Source organism: Artibeus jamaicensis, unplaced genomic scaffold (assembly GCF_021234435.1).
Source record: "Artibeus jamaicensis isolate MK-2021 breed Jamaican fruit bat unplaced genomic scaffold, CSHL_Jam_final contig_354, whole genome shotgun sequence".
NCBI classification, from domain to species: domain Eukaryota; kingdom Metazoa; phylum Chordata; class Mammalia; order Chiroptera; family Phyllostomidae; genus Artibeus; species Artibeus jamaicensis.
The window spans coordinates 5,716,436-5,722,220 of NW_026521803.1; the positions used below are offsets into that span (position 1 = coordinate 5,716,436).

The 5,785-nt window shown below is 37.9% G+C and overlaps 1 pseudogene; it reads right to left on the reverse strand.

The window, feature by feature from the left end:
* Window positions 1–1,259: 1,259 nt before the first annotated feature.
* Window positions 1,260–3,773, reverse strand: LOC119042155 (ATP-dependent RNA helicase DDX24-like; annotated as a pseudogene).
* Between the last annotated feature and the right edge of the window lie 2,012 nt (window positions 3,774–5,785).

Below are 5,785 nucleotides of genomic sequence, written 5' to 3' on the forward strand. Positions count from 1 at the left end.
CCCTACCAGTGACAAATGGCTTTTTTCTTACTGCTTTCAAGATTCTCTTTGTGTTTATCATTTGACATGTTGATTACAATGTGCCTTGTGGAGCTCTTTGAGTTTATGTGTCTTGGAGTTCTTTGCCTCTCTTGGATGTGTAGATTAGTGCCTTTCATCAAATTGTTGAAGTGTTTGTCTATGATTCACTCAAATATTCTGTCTTCTCTATTCTCTCTCTTTTCCTTTTTGGATTTCCATTATGTGCATGTTGGTCAGTTTCACAATATCCCTCGGGTTCCTTTGGCTCTGTTTCTTTTTCTGAAAACTTTTTCTTTCTATGCTTCATACCAGATAATTTCACCTGATACCTTCAAGTCCATGGATTATCATTTGTACCTACTAAAATCTGTTGTCGAAAACTTCTGTTAAGCTTTTCATTTCAATTACTGCACCTTTTGGATCCTGAATTTCTGTTTGGTTTTTAAAAATTTCTATCTTATTATTAATATTTTCTATTCATGTATTGTTCTGGTTTCTTTCAGTTCTTCAGTCATGATTTGTTCTCTTCTACACCCCTTCAACATATAGCCAGGCCATTTACAACTTTGCTTTAACCCTTATTTTCTGTTTGCACTAAACTGACCAGTCAACCTGAGGTCGAAGATTAGTGTCGTCTCAGTAATTGTGTGTTCCTGCACCCTGCTCTGGATGGAAAAATGGCTTTCTAAATTTCTTTGTCTACACAAGATTTTTTCAATGCTTTAATTCTTCAAATAATCTATCTCCAAGGCTTGAGTGCATCTCTTTTTTTGTCTTAACAAATGTCTTTTATTATTATTATTATTATTATTATTATTATTATTATTAATTACTTACCCCAGGCAGCAACAGTTTATCTATTTACTTTTGATATTTTTATGGAATGACCTCTGAAGAATCACTTCTCTACCATGAGAACTAGTCAAATTGGGTGAAAAAGGAAACATTTTATTTTATTTTTTCCAGTTCTACTGTTTTTTAATTAAGAAAATCAAGATGAACATATAAGCTTGTAAACACTGAAATACAGAAATACCTAATCTGCTGCATAGAATTCTTACTACAAAACAACAGACATCCGCCCGAGGTCACTCATGCTGATGGGGTATTATATAAGAGAGGGACACTTTGTCATCAGATTGACAGTGAAGTGAAATGAAAGGTGGAAGTTTTTCCATGTAACCAGAGAACATGGACCCACTCGTGTGGTCACTAGCAGACTCTGACTTAGGGGGCAGTTAATTTGCACTCATACTTGGCTGTGGCCCTTCCTGCTGCTGTTCTGTCTTTGGCTTTGGCTTCTTCTGTTTGGAGAGGCAGTTCAAAGCAGACTCACCTTGGAGAAGGCATGAATGCAGGCAGCTTGCCAGACTGAGTTGGATACTTTGTTTTCAGGTCATCTTGAAAGAATGGGAAAGTAAATGGCAAGACTTCTTCAGGATCTTCACATGCTTTTGTCTCTGATGCTCTTCTTGCTGGTCTGCTTTTCCTCCTTCATACATTTTTTCATCCATCTAAATTGCAAGGGAAGCTGCTACCTGCTCAGTCCAAGAGTTGTGCAGACAAGCCAGGAAGTTCCAATACTCATCTTTCTAAATCTGTTGAACTCATTGAATTTGCTCCTTGACTGCATCCATGTACTTTGTCTACACAGCGAACAATGGGATGTCCTCATCTTTCTTAAGGGTTTTGTAAAACATCTTAAAATTGGTACTTAATTGGTACCAGTCTGAGACCTTCATTGGTGGAACCAGCAATTTGATCACTCCAGTGAGCACTGATCTCTAAAATGCGAGGAACCTGATAAAGGATGCATGCTGGGCTTTAAAAGTATCCAGGCCTCAAACGGCCATATCTATTGCCAGGAAAACATAATCTTCCGTATGGGAAAATTGCTCCAGGTTTCTGAGCCTCTGCTTCTGGTGCATGTAAGCATGTAGGATCAGTGGCATGATGTTTAAGACTCTGAGGAACCCAGGGAGGCATTTGATGAAGGAGATACTATTGGCAAACAATAAGGTGTGGCCTGGATACTGCATCAGAAAGTGGTACAGATGTAAGTCTTTCTCATCATTCTCACATGAAATCTTGTTCTCTTTCAGTGTCTCCAATGGCATTAGTCTTGCCCTCATGCCAATCTTCTGCATGAGGAGGTCAAGTTTGGTAGTTTTATCAGTTTTCTTTATGTACTTCTTATGAAGGATTCAATCACAAGCTTGAGGTACCAGAGTCATTGTGGCAGAAAAAAAGAAGTAGGTTTGTCTCTTTGGGTTTTATTGGAAGTCACTGAGCATCTCTACCAGGTGTGAGAGCTCAGCAAAGTGTACTTTCTCATCCACCCGGTCAGACTCATCGATCACCAGGCACCTGAGCTGTTGAAGGTCGCTGCTAAATGATTAACTAGCTCCCACAGGCACCCCGGAGTAGTAATCACAATCTCAGGCAGGAGGTTCAGCATCTTGTGTTATTTCTGCATCAACATGCCACCAACCAAAACAGCAGTTTTACTTCCTGTAAACTTGGCCACATCATCAATGTGCTGTTTGACCTGGATAGCTAGTTCTCGAGTGGCATTCAGAATCAGTCCAAGTAGAGGACACTTTGGATGTAATTTACAGGTGACACTTTTGCTATCCAACTCTTATCATAGCTTTCTAGGCTGCTCTTCATCAAGTTTTTCCCCTTTGTCTGCATCCTGTTTGGGCGTGGGCTTCTCCCTGATTAGGGAAGAAGGTCCTTCCTCAGCAGCAGCATCACAGAAGGGCAGCACCAGGGCACCAGGTCTGAGATGACAGCTCCAGGCTTGGCTTTTGCCTTGCTGGGTGGTGCTGTAGCCTTCATTCCAGCCTTACTGGGCAGTGCTTCCCCCTGAATTCCAATTTCATCAGAAAAAGTTCAGTTGCAGTCTTGCTTGATGATCCAGTCTCACTAAGTGGCACTGCTGTGTTACTTTGAGCTCGAATAGACTCCTTCACCTTCACTGAAGCACTGAATGAATCATTGGAATGGCAAAGGCAAGAGTTTTCCTGATTTCTGTCTCAGTAGCCCCAAGGATGTCCAGTTTGTCATGGATGACAAGTGCCAAGATCAAAGCTTGAATTGGTGTAGTTACAAAGAAGCCTAAAAAATTGAATACATGGAAAATGGTCTTGGGTACAAAGAGATCCTTTCAGGCTGATGCATCTGAATTCTGGTCATGCATTCCAGGAGCCAGGTCTTTCCTGTTTTTTTTTTTTTTTTTGGCACCTTTGGAATAGTACCCTTGGAAGGCTTCAGGGTTTTTTTCCCTTTCTTTTTCTTCTTTTTGGAAGTAATCTGGGCTGGACTTCCTGATGCCATCTCCCCTTCCTCTGGATCAGGACAAATTGCACCATCTCCTTGGGGCTCTGGCTCAGCATCTTTGACCTCAAACTCTTTCTAGGAACTGGTTTCTTCCATTTCTACATCTTTACTCTTCTTCTGCTTCATCTTGAGGAGCTACATTCTCCTTCTTCCTCTCCTTCTTAAACAGCTTGGGACTTTATCTTCTTGGGCTCTTCCTTTGAGAAGAGGCTGGAGAAAATCTTGGCAGGGGAGACCAAGTGGTAATCTGCCCTTCCCTCACAGCATACAGGTCATCCATCCATCCATCAGCAAATATATTGTATTTGGTCAATCTTTTCGTGCTTCCATTTTCCCATACCCTTAGGTTCCTTCATCTTAAATTTGCCATGGCCTGGTGAGTTTGGCCTTGATTTTGTCTTCAACTTCATGGTTACATGTTAAAAGAATCACTCATGCAACCCACAAGTAGGTCAAAATTGACAAACACAGTACTTTGAGAATCAGTTCTGCTCCACTCTCTCCAGAATCAGGGACCAGGACTCCAAGCTGGGCCTACAGGTTGCCTTCTTCAAAAGCACCACCAAGCCAGACAGGGGGGCAAGTAAAAATGCAACAAACTTCTCTTACCATTTGTAAGTTGTTTATTACTTAATTCAACATTTACTTGTTTTCCTTTAAACCTTTGACAATTTTCCAAATAAAGTTGTTTCTGACAATTTTAGCTCTTTTTCAACATTTCTATTCAGGGACTCACTACTTTCACTAACATCATCCCAGGAGCTTTTAAATTATTTAATTCAAAATGACCTACTGAACATATTCTCTGACAATCATAACTACAAGTTTAAAAGTATTCCTATACTTTCTACATTCCTTATAAGATGTACAACATTGTTGACTCTATGGCAGATTTTCAATAAAATACTGGGTAATTGAGCAAAGTCTTTATTGCATGTTTTTCTCTTTAAGATATAAACTTAATAAGACAGGTGTATCACTATTTTTTTTATTTATTGTTTTCTAACTCTGCATGTAAACCAGAAACCCCCAGAAGTTGTCTTTTTTATCATTAACCTAAAATTTTGAATAATTCCTGCACATTACAGATCAGCAAAATTATTTGAAAGTAAGATATCAAATATTTTATACTTTGTGAACCGTACAATTACTGTGACAATTACTCAACTTTGACATTGTAGCATGAGAGCGATGGTAGAAAAAAAGCTAACTGAACAAGTACGGCTATGTGCTAATACCTTAATTCATAAAGACAGATTGAATCCTGCATTTTAAACTTCTCTCATTTTATTTTTTAAAAAACCTTCCTTTTAAAACCAAATCATATGATGATGTCTTTCATTTAAAGATATTTATTCTGAAAAAAATTTAAGTTGTACACACATGAAATTTGAGCCTAATTTGTCTGTGGATAAGCCATTTGTTCAGAAGTATTTAATTTCATAGAGAATATTTATACACTTCAAAATGTTCTATCTATACTTTTTTCTTTTTATTTATTGTTGTTCAGTTACAGTTGTTCTGCCCTTTTCCCCATTGTTCATCCCTAACCTCAATCTCCCCTACTCTCACAGTCAATTCTCCCCATATTGTCCATGCCCATGAGGCCTCTATTCATGTTCCTTGGCTTGCTTCTTTCCCTTCTTTCCCTGTTATCCTCTTTCCTCATGCTGGTCACTGTCAGTTTGTTCTTTATTTTCAAGTCTCTGGCTCTATTTTGCTCATTTGTTTGCTTTGTTGATTAGGTTCAACTTACAGGTGAGATCATATTGTATTTGTCTTTCACTGCCTAGCTTATTTCACTTAGCGTAATACTCTCCAGTTCCATCCATGTTTCCATGAAGGGTAGGAGCTCCTTCTTGCTTCCTGCTGCATAGCATTCCATTGTGTAAATATACCACATTTTAAAGCCCATCAGAATTATATTTACATAAAATATAATTTATGCTTATTCTATTTTATCTGTTCTTATAGAATTTTAAAAATTGAGTACAGTGAAATCATTGTTAAGTATATTTGACTTATACTGTGTTCTTGAGTAACAAAATTGAATAATTGCACTCTTTAAAGAAGATTTTTATTTCAGATTATGTTAGCTGTAATTAATGGAATATGGAGGTTTTGAAATAAATACATTATAAAATACTAGAGTTACATGCAAAATCAAACTGATCTTTGTACATTACATACCCACACATGCCTATGATATCTACTCAGCTTCATAACTCATAGATCCTTAGAGGGCTGGTCAGAGGACATTTACATCAAGATGTTTTACAGACAAATATTGGAAGTCTAAGTTCTTTTGTTATTACTCTTAGAAAAACAGAATGGTAGATTTTTGTCTCAAAATAATTTAAAAAATAAGATATTGTTGATTCCACATGTCAAGTAACCAATTAGAAAAATAGACATGATATCT